This window comes from Silene latifolia, chromosome 7, assembly GCF_048544455.1.
Source record: "Silene latifolia isolate original U9 population chromosome 7, ASM4854445v1, whole genome shotgun sequence".
NCBI classification, from domain to species: Eukaryota; Viridiplantae; Streptophyta; class Magnoliopsida; order Caryophyllales; family Caryophyllaceae; genus Silene; species Silene latifolia.
The window spans coordinates 83,714,964-83,737,262 of record NC_133532.1 but is presented as its reverse complement, the minus strand read 5'-3'; the positions used below and the strand labels follow the sequence as shown (position 1 = coordinate 83,737,262).

Genomic DNA, 22,299 nt, shown 5'->3' with positions numbered 1-22,299 from the left:
CTTACATGCAACAAAACCAACCACACAGACAACACAGACCGACACTAGCTGGAACAGGAAATGGGACCGATCGGTGAGGGAAAGGACGAGGGGGAGGGGAAACACCAAACCATCCCAAAACCTACACAACAACCAACTAGCGACACCAGAATGAGCACAGCTCATCAACACAAGACCGACGACCTAAGACCGACGACCTGGAGATGAAAAACGACAACATACCGGAGGGGAAGGCGCGAGGGAGAGGGGAAACACCCCGGACTGCATGTAAGGCATTTGATGACAGGACAGGAGAACGGAGGAACGGAACGACCTCGGAGCCACAACACGAAACACCAAAACAGTCCACCGGTTGATCGAGAAACCCAGATCCGTCACCAGCAACAGGAGTAAAACCAAGCCAAAGAGGATCGCAGCACACAAGAGACGTGGTCAATAGCCGGAGATAGGTTAAGGAAGAACCCATCTCCGGCGATCGGGTAGGGGTAGCAGGAGAGGAGGTGTGTGGAAGGAAGAGGCGGCGGCGCAATTAATTTAGGGTTTTGTTTTGGGTTGTTCTCTGGGAAAAGAAGAGAGAGAACGGACACTCGTTTACGACTTTACCTAATTTATTTCCGCAATACTCCCTCCGATCCAGACAGACGTAAACACTTCCCTAAAACGGACGAATCAGACCAATGTAAACATACCATATTTGGCATGGAAAATGACAAACTTACCCTTACTTTCCTTATCAATTTACAATTTACAATAAACTCACACACTCACCTAAACCCATTTAATACCCAATCCACTCACCTAAACCCATTTAATACCCCATCCATATCCTAATCTACCCATATTAACTCACACGCCCATTAACTCACCCTTTCCTCCAAAACCCTAATCATCTAACATACCAACCGCCTCATTCTACATCTCCCTCTCTCTTCCGTCTCTATCTTCATCTTCAACATCATCCAGTCCCTCATTACTGTAAACCGTTTTTATCTTCAACGTCCCTCACTTGCATCATCTTCATTCATTCGTTTTATGTTTTCCTCTCTATTTCAACATCTTTCCATCTCTCTTCCCTTTCTACTAAACTCTCCCCATCTACAAAGTTACTCCTCTCTGTAAATCTTTTGTTCTTATCGTTTTTCTTATTGTTTTGCCATAAATGTGCATGGATCTAGTTGTTCCTCTGATTGTTTAAATTGCACAGTTAATTGTCCCTCATATTGCTGTGAATATTGCTCTGTTTGTGACGAAAGTTGTCCAGAATCTGCTCATATTCCTGATCCGTTACCCGTCACTTTTAATCGAAATGATTTGGGTACGAAAGTTCAGGAAACTCTTAACCAAGATCTTGTTCCCAACACTCCTGGGTTTGAAAATTTGTCTGATTCAATTGGTTCTGACGATTTTTCGAATAATGATCTTGATACGGAGGAAATTGCTGCACTTTATTTATCGCCAACATCTTTTGTTCCTGACTCATGTGCTGAAGAAGAGGTGGGATGCGAGGGGAAAGTCGTTGCATGTCGTGAGGTAGATGAGTTGTTCCCTCTAAATAAAATTGATGATGAAGAGTCTCCAAAATCAAAGAAATTCAAAATATTTGGGCTGAGATTTCTTGCTAAACGCAAAATCCGTCTTGAAAAGGAACGACTTAAAAAGGAAGGTTTATCTCTGAAACTCTTGCTAATTTTTTTGATGGCTTTAATCGTTTTTATCATGGCTTTAACTGTATTGTTTGTTGTTGTTCTTTGTTTATTGTTAACATTGGTCTGGTTTGTTGTTTGTTGTTTATACTGTTGTTGTTGTTTGTTGTTTATACTGATGCTGTTAATTTGTAGGTCATCTAGTTGGTATTGTTTGTTATTGTTCTTTGTTTGTTGTTAACATTGGTTTGGTTTGTTGTTTGTTGTTTATACTGCCGTTGTTGTTTGTTGTTTAGACTGATGCTGTTAATTTGTAGGTCATCTAGTTGGTATTGTTTGTTGTTGTTCTTTGTTTGTTGTTAACATTGGTCTGGTTTGTTGTTCGTTCTTTATACTGCTGTTGTTGTTTGTTGTTTATACTGATGCTGTTAGTTTTTAGGTCATCTTGCTGTTATTGTTTGTTGTGTCGCCCAATGATGTTTTCTTTGAGGGTACTTGCTGCTAAATGTGTTTAACCCCAATATTGAAATGAGTAATTTATGCCACCCCAATCTTAGATTGGTTAAGGAGGCATGAAGTGGAACCATTTTAAAGTTCAATGATGAGAGGGTTTTTATTCCCTGAGAGCTTCAGTGCTGCTGCCTTTTTTCTGTTGCTGGTAATTGTTGTTCCTTTTCTGACTCAATGAAGCATTTTGTGAGAGTCAAACTTGGAAACCTCATGTTGTTTGTTGTGTCACCCTGTGATGCTTCTTTGAGGGTACTTGCTGCTAATTGTGTCTTACCCCAATATTGAAATGGGTACTTCATGCCACCCCAATCATAAATTGGTTAAGGAGGCATTAAGTGAAACCATTTTAAAGCTCAATGATGAGAGGGTTTTTATTCCCTGAGAGCTTGGTTTGCTGCCAGCAATGATGACTTCTTCACTGTTGCATTTGAACATGACTTAGAGTTTTTTCAACCACCAAGTTTACATTTGAACATGAATTGTTGCATTGCATTTCATTTCATTAAACATGTTTACATTGCATTTCATTAACTAAAACGTTTAATGATCATTTCATTACACATTGCATTACACATATCATTGCATTACATTAACCAAAATAAATGACCACAATTGAAAAGGATCATTCAATAAGATGTTTAAGTAGTAAACATGCAGAAAAATCTGATCATGTTTCCTACTGAAACATCCAGCCAAAAATAAAAAGACTACTTGAACTTGTCATTCCCTTGTAAGATCATTGAAATATTCTTCGTCACTTGCAACCACAACTTCCTCTACTGCAGGTAATAGTGTCATACCTTGTCTTAACTTATTAAGACTATTACCCTCACCAATTTGATCCAAATATGCTAAACACTCCCTCACTAAGTTTGCATCAACTGTCAAGTTTAATGGGAGTATTCCCTGCCTTAGGGCTTGCCTGGATTGCCAGTAATATTTTCGGGGGGAAATATTCTAGTGTAATGATTACCAGGGAGTTTAATACAGAGGGAAAATTTATCCCAGTTTTCAGGTTTGGTATATAAGGAAGATCATTACAAGAGTAATCATTCCCCATATTTGGTACAATAGTAATTAAATGAAATTTTATGCAATATCTTGAATTTAAAATTTGATTTTAGCAAAAGACATAATCATATAAGTTCTCATAAAATTGTCATACGGAGGACAATGTTTTCTACCAACATTATTCAAAGCCATTAACAAACTAAAAAAAAATGTCACCATGCTTCATTCTACCGTCGAACATTCAAATCTTAGTTACCTCCAACACAACTTTAATCCCTAGCCAAAATCATACCCAAGAAATCATATTTTTCATCCTCGTCCGTTAAATCTCAAAAGATGGCAACATCACTCTCAGTCATCGTCATTAACAAAGTCAAAATATTATTCCTTGATATCCCGTTAACCTTCCCTAGTTCTTCACGCAAGCTCATCTTGAAATTTTTAGGACCTTCAAGCATTGCCGTTAGCTGAGCTATTTGTGAATTGCTATTTTCTAACATGGTTCCCATAAGTTTTTCGAAGCTCTTCTGCATATTTTGTATTTCTTTGTTCTTACGTGCCTTCTTTTTAGCTGGTTGATTTGAAGTCTCATCTAGACTTATGTTACCGATTCCTGATCTTTCATTTGGCACTTCAACGACACTTTGTGTTTCAGCATTACTTATCTCATTATTAGTCTCTTGTTCAATTCTATCCAGAGGCATATTACTATTAACACCCGTCGCCCTATCATTTGAATAAATTTATTCCATGGCATCAAACAATGGAAACGGCTTTCTGTACAAACCTTTGGCATCTTTATGGCTCTGTATAATAAGTCCATACAAAAAAATCATCTGGCTGCAATTAAAGTACAAGTCTTAAAAACAAACCTAGCGTAAAAATGGATATAATAGTGAAGCAATACCTTACGCCATTCATCAAATAGCTTGCGATCACCCGTTATCATCTTCAAACTATCATCCCATCCAAACCCGCTCCCCTTATGCTTGATTTCCAAGAGTGCATTAAATCGTTTCTTGAGATTACTTAACCTTGAATCAATATTGGTTGCTTTGAGTCCAGCTTCTGGCATTTTGTCGAAAATTAACTTCTCCAAATGTATAAGATAACCAGATTTGAACCCACCTTCAGCTTTCCATTTACCATCCACATGCAAAGATGATAACAAGTTTACCAACAACGTATCCGCTTCTAGTGTCCATCTTCTTGGACTAATTTTTTCAGTACTTGCTCTTATTTTAGTCATGTGCAGGTTCTACATATATACATTTTTCAAGAAGCATTACAAAAATGTTAAAACATTAGAATATAGATGAAAAAAAATATAAATATGTTATATTCAATCACCAATAATGGATCATAATTATTCAAAAAGGTTACAAGTTATAATACTAAGCACAAAATCAGAAGCACTAAACCATCAAGCATTATAAGCAACATGCCTAAAAGGTCTACGTAGTCACCAACTATCAAACATCTCACGAGCTAAGTTGTCTCGCCAATCGGTCCAAGCTCTAGAGGTATCAATAATGTTGATATAGTCTTGAGAATTATCCATAAATTGTCTACCAAATTCAGTATCTAAGAGAGGTTCCATTGGATCAAAACTCATTTCTCGACGAATGAGATTATGAAGAAGAGCACAAGCACTTATAATATCGGTGTGCATCTCAGCAACATAAAAACTACTATTCCTAAGTATTGCCCAACGCATTTTCAATAACCCAAAAGACCTCTCAATTACATTTCTTGCCGAGGAGTGCTTCATATTAAAAAAAACTCCATATGATTGACTGGTTGACGACCATCTTTCCATTCATTGAGATGATACCTTTGTCTCCTATATGGAGCAAGAAAGCTTTCACCATTTGTAAACCCAGCATCAACTAAGTAATAGTATCCTACCAATTAGAAATTTTGCAAAGATTTATTAATTTTGCCTATCTCCAACATTAAGGACTTAAGAAAGTAAAATTAGGAAAAAACCCTCACCCCGAGGAACTTTAAATGGATGCCTTCTAGTAACTGCATCTTGGAGAACTCTACCATCAGCGGCTGAACCTTCCCACCCCGGTAAAATATAAGTAAATTGCATATCTTTTGTACAAGCTGCTAAAACATTTGTAGCTATATCTCCTTTTCTTGTACGATACTTTGATTTTTCATGAAGATGAACTTTTAGCATAATATGAGTCCCGTCTAAGGCTCCTAAGCAATGCTAATATAAAAAAGTTATTATTAGAAAATATTTAACATAGAAATTTTTGAAACACACTAACATTAAACTAAATTATAGCTTAAACCATTTCCACCTTGCATCATTGCAATCCTCTTGTATAGGTTGTGGAGTTTTTATCAAATATTGATATAAACGTAAAACGGCTCTCAAAACCTAACGAAAGTTCCTACTTACTGTTTCTTTTGACCTTTTCAAGCGTCTAACAAGCATCCTTTGCTTCTGATCATGTGCTAATATATTTAAAAATATAGCTACTCTCTCTTCTAAAACATATTTTTTGACTCGTTTAAGAGACATGTGACCAAATTAGCCCACATAATACGTCAAAAGTAATTTTATCCATTCTAAGTTGGTCTATACAAGCAATATCAGAAGTAAGGAACCCATTCAAGTTTGCAATTCCTTAATCAATGTTCGCTTGGCCGAATGAATATTTTTTTTGCGAGGTACTTTCATTTTTTCTAAAATAGACATGATGTAGTAATAAAACCATATGAGTATCATGTCCCTCATCCTAATGTACCAAATAATCCCAACAATAGTTTTTTATTTTCGGAAAAATAATCTACGCGCCATAGCTGCATAAAAGATGAAGTAAAAAAACGTAACATAACATCATTAATAATTTATACAAAGGATACAAACAAATTATGCACACCAAATTATCAAGTACTATACCAATAAATCGGGCAAAAACATTGAAACAGGTTCAGCAGTATACTGAAAATTAAGTTAAAGAAAAAAAATCATCGCATAATCATCTGTTAGGCCATCAACAAACAAAATATATGAATTAAATTTTCTATTAAAGTCCACCGTCAAACACTAATCATCATTTTCATTGCAAGTGTTTGTCAAACATTAATAAACATGGTTTATTTGCCTAATCCAACAAATACCCCCAATATTTGATTAATACAAATTCAATTGATACAAAAAAATAGCAAACTTGAAGTAAATAATGAAACAGTTGACAAAAATATATGATAAATCATCAACGACATCAGTGGGAAGAGATGGGATAAGAACAAGTAGAAGAGGGAGATGGAAGAAAATACCCGATGAGATGAAAAATTAGAGCGTTCTACCAGTTTTGTTTTTACTCAAGTAATGTTTACCTAGGGGGTAGGTGGGTAATATATTACCCTCCCTTGAGGGAAATAATTACTCTTTCTGAAAATTTACCCTATATCTAAACCTATAAAAAAAACCCCATACTTATTACCCCTAATTTATTCCGGCTCATTACTGGCAATCCAGGCAAGCCCTTAGAAGTGACTCCTTACTCATATGAGGAATATCAAAACTGTTGTGTCCCTTGCATTTCATGATTTCCACCATGACTGATTGTAGAGTGAGGTAGTTGAAGTTCAACTTCATGGGTTCATGATCTCTAAATGCTGCATGTACATTACCCACTAACTCTTCAACTGTCTGGTAACTTCATCATTTTAAAGTGTTTGTAATGACCTAAAAAATCCTAAACCGTTGATGTTCAAATTTGGACTGTTAGGTGGTTGAAATTCTAGATGAATGTTAAAACCATCTGAGCTGGCAGCAGCCCTAAATTCTGGATCATGGTCAATAATATGAGGTCTTGCATTATCTTGTTGAATGATGATGTTTTTACTTGCATTTGCTGGCCATTTTGCCTTAACTGCTGGAATAATGTCATTGATCAAGCAATCTTTGGTTACCTGTTTTGTTATTGATTCAATAACCTTTGTTTCTATTGTTCCTGCCTCCCTGTTTTTGCTTCGTCTTGCTGCTGATACATGTTCAATGAAAGGGAATACACCAATTTTCCCATCGAAAAGTAACTCACCATCTTCTCGATACATAGGCCTAGCCACCGCACACATAAACATAACCTTAGTTATGTTGTGACACCCTCATTCATTGCGGAAAAGTAAACACATAATTCTAGATAAAAATTGCATGGATATGTTTGTAATAGGTTCATTTGGGTAAAAACCTGTAATTTTTAAAACCGAAAACGAAACCTGAACCTGTTATAAAAATATCCAAATGGGAAGGTGTCAAACATGCAAGGTCCAAAATAAATCTCATAAATAAAACATCGCTAAAGTCGCGAAACAAAGTTATACAACCCAAATATGAAAAAGGGAGACATATGTCCCTAAAAAGTATATGACATAAAAAGTGTTTAAGGGTCACAATAAAATAAAGCCAATCTAGGTCCCAAGGTTACTTTGCTCGCTAGCTCGTCCATGTACCCCATATATGCATCACCTACCTGTCAATCGCATATTATACAAATACGAAAGCCACAGTCAGTGGGGAGTAACTCCGAGTTCTCCCAGCCACGAAATGTCATAATTAATATAACATGTAAACATAAGAATACGAATATGAATAACACATAGCCTTAGCATATAGATGCTAAACAATCGTGCTTATCATGTGAACAACAATATAGCAACACATAGTCCTAGCATGTGAATACTAGACCGACTCATACTACACTATCATGTGAATCACATAACATCCGGGAATCCAAACTCTATCAACCATAGCCGGCTTGCATCTCACCTTCTATGATTCATAGAATCATCAAACAAGAAAGGACAATATATCTAGAGACAAGCATAAGTTCCTAGTACCGTCAATAGTCACTCTGTAACTCGAGTCTATACCACGAGGTAAGGTAAACACCCTAGTCCTAAACCTGCGCAGACCTAGCGACATGCGAAAAACTACCGCATCCAAGACCCATGATAACACCACATGAGTACCCCTAAAGAGTCCACCAAAGGGTTGGCTAGTACTTAAGCTGACCACATACTTCTAAGAGTACGTCAGGAGGTCATGCCCTAACTTGGATATAAACCCGCCAAGCTAAGACACAAAGGCTATTAAGCGATGAACATATACTCGTCAAAGACTATAATGGCCTATCTATGGCGAAGGCCGAAATACTCACCTAGGACCTAGTCCCAGCTTGAATACTTTAGCCCACACCACACAAGACAAGTAGGACACCCACTTAACCATAAGAGGGGCAAAGAGTCCAAACTTGCACACACAAATGATCATACACACCTTAGCATATGAAAGGCTACGCAAGAGCATATTCAGCTGACAAACCAACAATATCTCCAATATCAATAATAATCCAAGTTCCAGCTAACCAACAGTACCATAATCCATGAGAACAAGCTAAAATGGCAAAGAGGCAACAAGACTCAAGCATAAGGCATCCAAAGCATCCAACATCCAACATGTGAAATGATAATTACAAATATCAAGGCATAAACATAAAACATCCAATAACAACCAATCTCACCTCAAAGACAAACCCTCGACCCGAGTCCCGCGACGAGTCATCGGTCAAATCGAGGCTGACCGGTTTCAACCTAGTTTGACCAAATTCGTTGGTCAACTGCCCACTCGTAGTCTTGGCCCATTTTGGCCCAAATCACAACATTCATTACAATATCATTCTCATGCGATATTCCAATTTCTATCATGTGAACACTATCAACATAAAGAAAACATTCCAACTTACAAAATAACTAATTCCACAAAATTCTCGCATAATAAAATAGCATAAATAACCGTCTCACACAAGGGTAAACTTTTCTATAAATTTTAATCGATAAAACGACGCCATTTACTCATACGGACTCCGAATTGAGTGATTCAAGTGGCTAAACCACCTAATTTTTCGATGCCGTTCAATCTGTCATATTTTGGAAACATTGAAACCGTCTCGGTCGGTCTGACGCGTTCCAGCCAAAACACGGACTTGTCACAACACATAATTCCTCATCCAAATTTATTCCAAACAATAATATACAAATGGGTAACATAAATTAAACATAAGCATACTCATCTTACTCCATTCATTCATTTATCAACGAGGTCGTCTCAAACAACAACAAACAACAACAAACAACAACAAACGACAACAAACAACAAATACAACTACTAATGTGACATTAATTCGTCGAGTGACTCGGAATAGTTACCTTAAGCTAGAAAAAGGGAACAATAACACTTGAGAAAGAGCCCTAGAAACCAAAATCACTCATCATCTTCTACAATATATGAGTCTCCTAACTCATCTTCAAATTCTTCACCTATAAGAACAACAAAAACACAATTATTAAGCTTAAATTCGAAAACCCTAAAAGATGAGCCTTAAAACAAAATTGGGGGAAATGAAAATAAGGCTTACTAGTAGATGGGGATTGAAGAGAGGATTCCAAATATATAATTTTTATGAGATTTGGTGGAGAAATGAAGGATTTATGAAGGATTTAGGGATTGTAAGGAGGTTATTTTGATAGATTTTTGGTGTTTGATGAAAGGAAGAGAGAGAGTGAGTTATGGAGGAAATGAGAATTGAAAGAGGGGACAATGGAGGGTAGGTGGCCAGCCAAAAGGCATGGGGAGATGGGTCATTTGTTCACGTTTTGGGGTTTGCTTCGACGGTAATTAGAAATATTCGTCGAACGCGATTTCCGAGAATATTAAAGTTCTTAAACACGATTTTACTAAAAGATTAAGTACTCATATGCCAATATCCAAACTCGTTTACCCAACGACCGTAAGAAATGGGAAAATCCCAATTTTACGACTTTTATCCGAAATCTATTTTATCAAAGGAAAAGGTTTAAATATAGTTTAAATCACTTTTAAACATTTCTAAACTATCAAAAATAATTACATTTCTTCAAAATAAAATAAGATTATATTTTATCAAATAAATTTTATTTCAAATAAATTAATATTAAATTAAAATAGATTAAAATATTACTTTTAAAATATAATAAAGGTCTTCAAATTTACGGGGTGTTACAATCATCCCTCCTTTTAAGAAGTTTCGCCCCCGAAACTTAGAAGAAGGAACATTGTATATATGTAGGTCTATCTCTTTAAAATCAAGTAAACAAAATCTTCAAAATATGGACGTATGAAGTATAAGTGTCTTTTCAATGGAATGGAATATCCTCGTCGGCCGTTCAAGAACATCAACATTCCAAATCAAAGACATAAAAATATATATTTTTACACCAACAAATGAGAAAACCAATTATCGGACGTCTCCAATAACGAGCTTTACCACTCATTGACGTTAAAACCAGTGGACAACATTAAAACATTTCCAAAAATCTTTAGTTCGAAACTCTATAATAAGGATAATAACTCCACTAGCTATGACCAAACTCTAACTACGACTTTTATACAACTAAGCAATGACTACTAACGCGGAGAATATTCCAGGGAAGGAGAGGAACACTCTAAAGGATAGCTAAAACTCACAAGGATTAGATAAAGGAAAGAGAATTACCTCACGAGAAAAGTTCGGGATATTTAGCTAACATAGAAGACACAGGCTCCCAAGTTTCTTCTTCGACATTTCCACAACGCCAAAGGATACGAACTAGGGGCACAACTTTGTTTCTAAGTTGCTTGTTTGCTCTTTCGAGGATTCGGATTGGCCTTTCTTCCAAAGTCAAGTTAGGCTCCAAATCTGGGATTTTTTCTTGAATGACATGGCTCGGATCACTAATGTACTTCCTCAACTGAGATACATGGAAGACATCATGAACCTTGCTCAAATTCGGGGGCAACTCCAAACGGTAAGCAACGGGACCAATCTTCTCAAGCACACGGAAATGTCCAATGTATTTGGGACTCAGCTTTCCTTTCACACCAAACCGTTTCACCCCTTTCATAGGTGATACCTTAAGGAATACTCGATCATCAACCTCAAAGGCAAGTGGTCGACGACGGATATCGGCATAAGATTTCTGTCGCTAAGAAAGGCCTAGTTAAGGCTTCTCTGGATATGGGGGTGTTACAATTCGAGAGCGTATGAAAACCACTCAAGACCTATAAGGGCATTACCATCTCGGTTGCCCGAGGAAGTAATAATCAAATGTCGATAAAAGAACTATTATGTTATTTTACAAGTGATTTAAAACCAACTGACAATATGAAAGATACAACTAAAAGGCTACTCACTATAACTACCAAATCTCGTGAAGACTCATCCCTGCCCGGACTCCAGCTATCAACGATATCAACACCTGCTAAGACAGTCTGCTCACCATAAGGGATCACGACAGACACATAAAACAAGAAGACAACCACACAAGGTCAGTACTGAGATAAAACACAACAAAGCCAACAACAACTAACAACCCAATGTAACACAATCAGCCACACACAAGCACACCCACACCGATCAATCTCGTCACCGATCGTCCACTGGACCGATCCCGCGAGTGGGGGACCGGCCGTACCCACCAAATCCCCGCTCATCATACCGAGCGATAACCCCTGTCCCATTAATGTGCACATCCCCTTCGTGGCGGGTTCCACGAAGGGCGAAACTAGGGCGTGAAGCCACTCCCCGCAAGTGACTCCCACTCGGAGAACGCATCTCGAGAACCAGAGACAAACAATCACAATCACAATACAACAAAGAACAACCATCAATACGAATACGACAACACACGACAACCACACTACAACCACAACCACCGGCACACTAGACCATCTGAAAAGCAGTAGGCGAACCTACCTTTAAGCAAGCGCAACCAATCCATGCCAACATATGACATATCCAAAGAATCAAGCAAAGCCTATAACCACAACACAACATCTATTACTACCAAGCAAACCCTAACTGTAAAGACAAAGATACGGATGATGATGATGACATACCTATAAAGAGAAATCCGGCAAAAGACCGCTACCCGACTCAAACTATGCTCTCCTAAGGCACAAGGACCTTCAAAAGGCTTCCATGGAGGTTTTATGGTGAAGGGAAGGGAAAGAGGCGACTGAAGGATAGGAGGAATGAGGCGAAAATGATTTGCGGTTTTAACAAAACGCGATTAAAACCCTCGCTGAAAACTCGATACTCGATCGAGTACCACACACACTCGATCGAGTAACCCCCTACTCGATCGAGTAACCACGCTACTCGATCGAGTAGCCTCTACTCTATCGAGTACCACTCATAACTCGTAACCCAAGATAGCTTTGGCACGTACTTCTAAGAACTATTCCAGCTCCCAAAGTCAGTCAACGCTGGTCAAAGGTCCCTAAAAGGGCGGGTATTACAGTCTTCCCCCCTTAAAAAGAACTTCGTCCCCGAAGTTCAACTCACCTAACTCAACGCACAAGACACGGAAAGGCACGACATCACTATTCTTCCGACACAAACCACCTACTTCCCTGAAACGCCATCCCCCATGTCATCATCATCATTGTCTAACGCTCTATTCATATCGACTCTTACAGCTATCATATAAACATCATCATTATCAGTTGTCACTCTATATGTATACATCCACTCTTACAAATCACCCATCATATATGAGATTACTCCATTCACTAGCAACTACTATCAACACGAGACATATCTCATATCAACTTCATGCCGCACGACTATACCACCATGTTACTCAATGACGCAATTCTATTACGACACATTGCACCACAACTATCTCTTTATGACCGTCCTTTTAAAACATACTATCACATTCACTTCAATGAACTAAAGTAACCACTTACACTCCATATAAGCAAAGTGACCAAGGTACTAGAAAATTTTGTAATTAAACAACAAAGTATTATAAACGAACACAACATAAATTTCAAAATCAGCCTTTTTACTTTGCGACATTACTCTTCCCCTCTAAAAAGGAACTTCGTCCCCGAAGTTCACCACCAAAATTAGCACACATATTACCTATTACTTGTATCATAACATAAATTAGAACCATATTGGACATTACTCACTAAGCCTATACTCGTTAAATTAGAAACCATACACAAACCACCGGAATAACTAGCCGCCGTCGATAAACCATGTTAATATCGTATGCACAAGCGTATGAAAAGATGTAACTTCGATGAATAGATAGTAATATGGCGGATGTAATATTAAAGCAACAAGAAACCATCACCACTTCACTACTTGTTACCAATATGTATATAAAACTCAAGCACGACTTCTAACATATGAAATTAACGGTTCAAAGGTGTTACTACGCACTAATAACCACGTTAAACATCAAACTTGCAATTATAAAACAATTGAACACTTTTAATTTTCGAAAAGTTCCTGTAACAGTGCTACTCGATCGAGTATGTAAGGGTACTCGATCGAGTGCCATGCTACTCGATCGAGTGTCTTGGCTACTCGATCGAGTAGCCCCGAGATCAGAATGCATCAATTCTGTCATACCTGTAGCTACTCGACCGAGTATGGGGGTACTCTGTCGAGTACCTACAGGTCAAATGCCTTATAAAACCTGTCATAAACCAACATATATATATATATATATATATATATATATATATATATATAACCGTCACGTAACTTGAGTCGGGATGACTCCCCGACTCCCAACATCCTGCAACAAGGTCAACTATCAAATCCGGCCTTATGGCCAAGCATACAAACCTGAAAATAAATGGGTCTAACAACCAACAACTACCAACATCCAAATCCAACAATCCTAAACAAAGATAAAGAAACTAGGAGCATCACTCCTCCTGCTGCTGCTGCTGCTGCTACTCAACCATCAACTCATCTCCTCCACCATCACCTCCCGAGGTGCCCGCTCCCGATGACCCGATGCCTGCATCAACTCCCGCTCCAACTCCCGGGCCTACATGCCATGGGGTCAAACCACCGTAGGGAAAGGACTGAGGTGTCCCCCACGTCGACTGATCCACCCCGTAGGAGTGGAAAACCCCACTATAGTCCCCAACTCCACTCCACCAAACCGGATGCGGTCCCTCGGTCCATATCCCCTGAGTGTACGCCATCTCGTGCATATTCCTGAGTGTCAAAGTAGATGACACTCTCTCTGCCAAGTAGCTGGATCGCGTCTCCGGGGTGTCGAGGTAAGGGTAGCACGGAAAAGGGTGCTGCTGCTGCTGTGGTGCTACCGGCCGTGGCCTAGTCTCCAAGGTCCTCTCCCTCACTCGACGGGGTCCTCTCCCCAACCTGGGCCTCTCCACCACCACTACCGCCGTGTTCTCGCCCTTCTTCGGCTCGGGCATCACCTCAAGAATCACGTCATCGATGAGGTAGGTCTGCAACTGGCGGGGCACGTCATCATCCTCCTCCTCCTCGTCGGAGTCAACAGCTGTCACCACCGGCTCTAACGGCTCGGTCGGTGGAAGGTGCTCAGGAGCCGGGATCCCCATCCAACTCACGCCTCATACCCTCCAAGCTAGGCTACCGTCAGCCAAAGTTCTCAACCACTTCAGGTCGAGATAGTAATCACGGTCCATAGAAAGCAAGAAACTGGTGTTCATCAACCGAAACTCAATGGTCGGGGCAGCTGGGTTATAGATAAAGGAGCTCATAAACTCCAAGGTGAGAAAAGGGTAGGAATGTTTCCTCAGCCTATACAACCCCGTAAAACCCAAAGTCTCGAATATGTGACGGACATCCGTCTCTATTCCCAACTCCTCCAAAAGTGTAGTATCTATACACCTCGCCGGCCTCATTTTGCGTTTTTGCAAAACTACAAAACGCTCTCTCTGTTTGAAATCTACAAATACAACAGAAGGGTACTCCGGAACTGCGGGTACCACGGGTCCACTCCCTTCCCCCATCTCAGGTTGTGTAACCCTCCCCCGTTTACTCTGACGGGTCCCTACGTTCGGTCTCGGCATCTGTTTTAGCATATAATTTAAACAAACTTGCATAAACACATATAAGCATATACTTCAAGCAATTGGATATTACATACTCAGCTAGGTACACAAATTCACCAACAAGTTCGACATGTGAAGCACATAATTCATGTCATTAAACTTTGAATGCTCAGCTAAGTACACACATTCACCAACAGTTTCCCCAATTTGATATATGACTTCAGTTTATAGCAAATCATGTTTACTAGTTGTGAAAAGTTTATCATGATGAATACACATGCTCAACAAATTCCAACATCCTAGCATGATTCTAAGGTCACTCCATACACACTACTAATAACATGTGAGGCATTTGTACAAGCTCATGGAAAAGTAACTTAGGACATATTATCATCATCTTCAATATTAGAAACAAATAACTCAGTTAAACTTGTCAGACGGTCTCTACAGCTGTAATTATTTTGACATATTCTTCATGAATTAACACCACTACTATCATATTGAAGTTCAACCTTTACTTAAACAGTCATATACAACACCAAATTTCAAATGTAGCAAACGAATTTTCAATTTGGGCACTTTTAAGACGGAGTTTTAAGGCAACTTTTTGAGGTGATAATCATCAAAATTCATCCTTCAATATATTATAAACAAGGTATAGTACTCAATTTCATCATCTAATCCATGTAAAACAACCCAAATCGATTTTGATTTTTGTAAACCCTAGAAATTTCGGCTTCAATTGGGTATTTTCTAGCCTATTTTTCAGCAATTAATCACCAACAATCAAGAAAGGGAAGCATGTGAATCATATTACAACAATTAAAAGCAACAAATTGATCATATGAATCGAAGTTTCAGATTATACAACCATTCTAACAAATTTAAAGCAACAAAACATGTAAATATGGGAGAAATCATACCTTGATTAAGTAGTAAAGTAAAAGAACGGAATCAAACAAAGAAAATAACCCCAAATTAACCACTACCAACACAAGTTTATGAGAGATTATGAGGGTTTGAGAGCTTAGGTCACGAAATAAGAAGAAGGAATGAGAAGAATAGGAAGAAATAAGGGTTTTAAGAAACCCGTGAGGTTTTGACATACAAGAACCTACTCGATCGAGTGTCTAGGGTACTCGATCGAGTACCACCCTACTCGATCGAGTAGGAGCTATTTCATCGAGTATCTGCAGAAATTTTTCCACATCCCGACGTCATAACTTCCTAACTAGATCGAGTAAGGTCTACTCGGTCTAGTAAGCACTCGCACTCGGTCAAGTATAGTTAAGTACTCGGTCAGAAATACGAAGTAACTTGAAGATTCCTGCAAAAATAACATGCGTGTCGATTCCAAACTAAGTTCGGAATTCGGCACTAATTATCACACTCGTTCACGCATTACCGTTATTACTCAAGCCTAATGTGTCGTCTCCGCACATAAGGTTTATGTCACATTACGCTACACAAATTACCCAACTCGGTTTACCTGCTACCGAGTCATTCATAAGCATAATCACGTCATCATACTACACTTAAACTTATTTTACACATTACTACCAAACTCGTGTTCACTTCAACTTGAAACATATAATTAACATTAATTCATTCTTTCATATATCATATAAATGCATACTCTTCATCACAAATTAATCTATCGTGTTCCAAATTCAATCATAAGCACATCATCTTACATAAATCAATTATCACGCAGCGGAAAAATTTCAACCACTCAACAAGGCATATATGCATTACTATATGCTATGTTTCATATTATAATTAACAATTCTATAACCATACCGTTATTAACACTCCTGAAACAAATACCAACACGGTTACTATTCATACCATAACATACACTTCCATATTTTACCACTCTGTCAACCACACCCTTGCCACGTTTCTCATACCCATCATATAAACCCACTAATCATGCCAATACCTCACTAAGCACCATCCAAATGCAACTACTATACCCACCTCTACGTTAGCAAAGACTCAACCTCAAATGATTCCGACATAACTAACATACACATCACACATATACACACGGACTCCACATTCCCATACCATGTGACTGGCTTAAGTATCATGGGGCCAAGATTTTGAAATGAGGGCGCCTACTCACCCAAAATCTAGCATCAGCGGGGCTCCCATTATACATACACCAAGTTCATTTTATTAGACTCACTACGTTCATTATTTTTATTGGTTACAGGTTCCAAAATCGTCGCTCTGATACCACTTTGTAACGCCCCCATATCCAGAGGAGCCTTAACTAGGCCTTCCTTAGCATATAAGGGCATTACCATCTCGGTTGCCCGAGGAAGTAATAATCAAATGTCGATAAAAGAACTATTATGTTATTTTAGAAGTGATTTAAAACCAACTGACAATATGAAAGATACAACTCAAAGGCTACTCGCTATAACTACCAAATCTCGTGAAGACTCATCCCTGCCCGGACTCCAGCTATCAACGATATCAACACCTGCTAAGACAGACTGCTCACCATAAGGGATCACGGCAGACACATAAAACAAGAAGACAACCACACAAGGTCAGTACTGAGATAAAACACAACAAAGCCAACAACAACTAACAACTCAATGTAACACAATCAGCCACACACAAGCACACCCACACCGATCAATCTCCGTCACCGACTGTCCACTGGACCAGCCCTGCCAGTGGGGGACCGCAGCCGTACCCACCAAATCCCCGCTCATCATACCGAGCGATAACCCTGTCTCATTAATGTGCACATCCCCTTCCGTGGCGGGTTCCACGAAGGGCGAAACTAGGGCGTGAAGCCACTCCCGCAAGTGACTCCACTCAGCCGAGAACGCATCTCAAGAACCAGAGACAAACAATCATAATCACAATACAACAGCAACAACCATCAATACGAATACGACAACACACGACAACCACACTACAACCACAACCACCGACACACTAGACCATCTACATAAACTGAGTAGGCGAACCTACCTTTAAGCAACTGCAACCAATCCATGCCAACATATGACATATCCAACAATCAAGCAAAGCCTATAACCACAACACAACATCTATTACTACCAAGCAAACCCTAACTGTAAAGACAAAGATACGGATGATGATGATGACATACCTATAAAGAGAAATCCGGCAAAAGACCGCTACCCGACTCAAACTATGCTCTCCTAAGGCACAAGGACCTTCAAAAGGCTTCCATGGAGGTTTTATGGTGAAGGGAAGGGAAAGAGACGACTGAAGGATAGGAGGAATGAGGCGGAAACGATTTGCGGTTTTAACAAAACGCGATTAAAAACGCTCGCTGAAAACTCGATACTCGATCGAGTACCACACACACTCGATCGAGTAACCCCCTACTCGATCGAGTAACCACGCTACTCGATCGAGTAGCCTCTACTCTATCGAGTACCACTCATAACTCGTAACCCAAGATTGCTTTGGCACGTACTTCTAAGAACTATTCCCGCTCCCAAAGTCAGTCAACGCTGGTCAAAGGTCCCTAAAAGGGCGGGTATTACACGAATGATCTGAACCTGATTGATGGTCTCAGTCACCAAATCGGGTCCCAACACATGAGCATCTCGGACTTGATCCCAACAGACCGGACTACGGCACTTCCTACCATACAAAGCTTCATAAGGTGACATCTTGATAGAAGTATGATAGCTATTATTGTAGGAGAATTCAATAAGAGGTAAGCACTTCTCCCAAGAAGTGTGGAAGTCTAAAGCACAAGCACGGAGGAGGTCCTCTAAAGTCTGGATGGTCCTCTCAGTCTGTCCATCTGTAGCGGCATGAAAAGCGGTACTCATCAGTAGCTTACTATCCATGGCTTCTTGTAAAACGGTCCAGAAACGGGAACAGAATCTCGGGTCACGATCTGAAACTATATCCTTAGGCACTCCATGGTAGCGTACTATCTCCTTCACGCAGGCACCAGCTAGGACATCTAATCTCCATGTCTCCTTGATAGGTATAAACCTAGCACATTTGGTCAATCGATCTACAACCACCCAAACCGCATCTTTTCCGCTAGCAGTCTTAGGTAAAGCCATCAAAAAGTCCATGGAGATGGACTCCCATTTCCAAAGGGGAACATCCAAAGGTTGTAGCAAACCCCGGGTTTCGATGCTCAATCTTCACTTTCTCGACGGGTAAGACACTTGCTAACATACTCTAGGACATCAATCTTCATCCTAGGCCACCAAAACTGTAATCTCAAGTCTTTATACATCTTGTCACCACCAGGATGAATAGAGTAAGGAGAAAGGTGAGCTTCATCAAGGATCTTCTTCCTCAACTCGGCTACTCTTGGAACATACATCCTACCTTGGTAACGAAGGTATCCATCACTATTCACCACACAATCCTTAGCTTGCCCAAGTTGGATTTTTGCTTGAATGGACTTGAAAGTAGCATCCCCAGGTAGGCAAGTACGGATCTCACGGTAAAAGTCGGGTTCTGCACTCAAGGCACTAAGATAGTCAAAGCCCTTCCCAACAAGGCTTATCCCTAACTTTTGAAATTCCGTGGTAAGTTCATCAGGTAACACACGGATAGTGCTCAAAGAGTGACTAGTCTTCCTACTCAAAGCATCGGCCACCACATTTGCTTTCCCTTCATGATAAATCAACTCGGCATCATAGTCATTCACCAACTCTAGCCATCTTCTTTGCCTCATATTCAATTCTTTCTGGGTAAAGATACACCTCAAACTCTTATGATCGGTATAAATGCGGCAATGAACTCCAATAAGGTAATGCCTCCATGTCTTCAAGGCATCTACCACGGCGGCTAATTCAAGATCATGAGCAAGATGAAGCGAGGAAAGGAGGTATGAACGGTAACGCTTATGGTCAAAGAAGAAAGGAAATTAGACAACAAGGAAACGCCAGGTACTCAAATCTCAAACAACAACATCAACCTAAGCGGTTCCGAAAACTTCCCAACAACAAAACTTATGACCAAAACACTCCCAAGGATTTCCTCAAAACACTCATGTTACTTCATCCTAAGCAATTCCGTGAAACAAGGTACTCCACTATAAGTGTGATCTCATCACTCCAAGTCCTCAAACATCCACAAACAACTTCCACAAGATCAAGGTCAGGGTTTCCAACAAAGCTATACTCATATCCAACTAGTGTCAACCATGGGTTTCTCAAAATAGTAAAATCCTCAATCAAAGATCCGAATACTAAGCTATAAATTCCCAGAAAGGGTTCCTCAAATATTCCACCATTCAATTCCATCCATTTAAAGTCAAGTACCAAGCACTAGTATCCCAAGACATGTCTCACTACACTTCCCAAGGCTCTCAAATCCCAAACCTAAACAACAAAGCCAAGTTCTATAGCCTTAGTAACAAACGCAACTCACACTTGACAACACAAAATCCACCAATCAAGAATACTCACTTTATTAAGGATCTAGGTCTAAGAATCATTAAGTATGTCTCATCACACTACCTAGGTCTTTCTAACATCACAACCTCTCAAAACCAGGGTTACGGGTTAACCACAAACAATCTCCTCAAAAGTCGAATTTTCCAAACCAAGGTCAACGTCCCTCAAAAGAAAGAGTACTATCAAAAAGGCGTTAAGGGAAGATAAGCAAGGAACAAAACACAAGTTGGGAGGGTACAAGAGTAACTTTCAAGGAAAGAGAAAAGAGAGTTTAGAAGGAGAATAAGCACCAAGAGATAAAGAATAAGACAGGGTACACAAAGAATGAGAAACATCTTCGAGGAAGTAGAAGCATTCTTCAAAGGTAAACAAATCTTCAGTCCTCGGCAATAGGCACCAAATCTTGATCTTCACGTTGGTAGGTTTACGGTTATTGATACAAGGCATAACAAATATTACATGGCAATCAACAAACATGTTAGAACCTAACAAAGAGCAAACACACATAGACTACAACATAAGGTCCTAAGTCTACCCATCCTACCCATCTCTCAAGCTTATTATTTTAAGGTCAAGTTATTTATATTGGGGGTGCACAAACGTGCGTCGGGAGCAAATATGCTCTGATACCAACTGTGACACCCTCATTCATTGCGGAAAAGTAAACACATAATTTTAGATAAAAACTGCATGGATATGTTTGTAATAGGTTCATTTGGGTAAAAACCTGTAATTTTTAAAACCGAAAACGAAACCTGAACCTGTTATAAAAATATCCAAATGGGAAGGTGTCAAACATGCAAGGTCCAAAATAAATCTCATAAATAAAACATCGCTAAAGTCGCGAAACAAAGTTATACAACCCAAATATGAAAAAGGGAGACATATGTCCCTAAAAAGTATATGACATAAAAAGTGTTTAAGGGTCACAATAAAATAAAGCCAATCTAGGTCCCAAGGTTACTTTGCTCGCTAGCTCGTCCATGTACCCCATATATGCATCACCTACCTGTCAATCGCATTTTATACAAATACGAAAGCCACAGTCAGTGGGGAGTAACTCCGAGTTCTCCCAGCCACGAAATGTCATAATTAATATAACATGTAAACATAAGAATATGAATATGAATAACACATAGCCTTAGCATATAGATGCTAAACAATCGTGCTTATCATGTGAACAACAATATAGCAACACATAGTCCTAGCATTTGAATACTAGACCGACTCATACTACACTATCATGTGAATCACATAACATTCGGGAATCCAAACTCTATCAACCATAGCCGGCTTGCATCTCACCTTCTATGATTCATAGAATCATCAAACAAGAAAGGACAATATATCTAGAGACAAGCATAAGTTCCTAGTACCGTCAATAATCACTCTGTAACTCGAGTCTATACCACGAGGTAAGGTAAACACCCTAGTCCTAAACCTGCGCAGACCTAGCGACATGCAAGAAACTACCGCATTCAAGACCCATGATAACACCACATGAGTACCCCTAAGGAGTCCACCAAAGAGTTGGCTAGTACTTAAGCTGACCACATACTTCTAAGAGTACGTCAGGAGGTCATGCCCTAACTTGGATATAAACCCACCAAGCTAAGACACAAAGACTATTGAGCGATGAACATATACTCGTCAAAGACTATAATGGCCTATCTATGGCGAAGGCCGAAATACTCACCTAGGACCTAGTCCCAGCTTGAATACTTTAGCCCACACCACACAAGACAAGTAGGACACCCACTTAACCATAAGAGGGGCAAAGAGTCAAAACTTGCACACACAAATGATCATA

General features: G+C 39.4%; 1 pseudogene; it reads left to right on the top strand.

The window, feature by feature from the left end:
* LOC141590303 (uncharacterized) overlaps nucleotides 1-22,299 on the top strand; it is a 472,729-nt pseudogene that overhangs the window by 93,846 nt on the left and 356,584 nt on the right.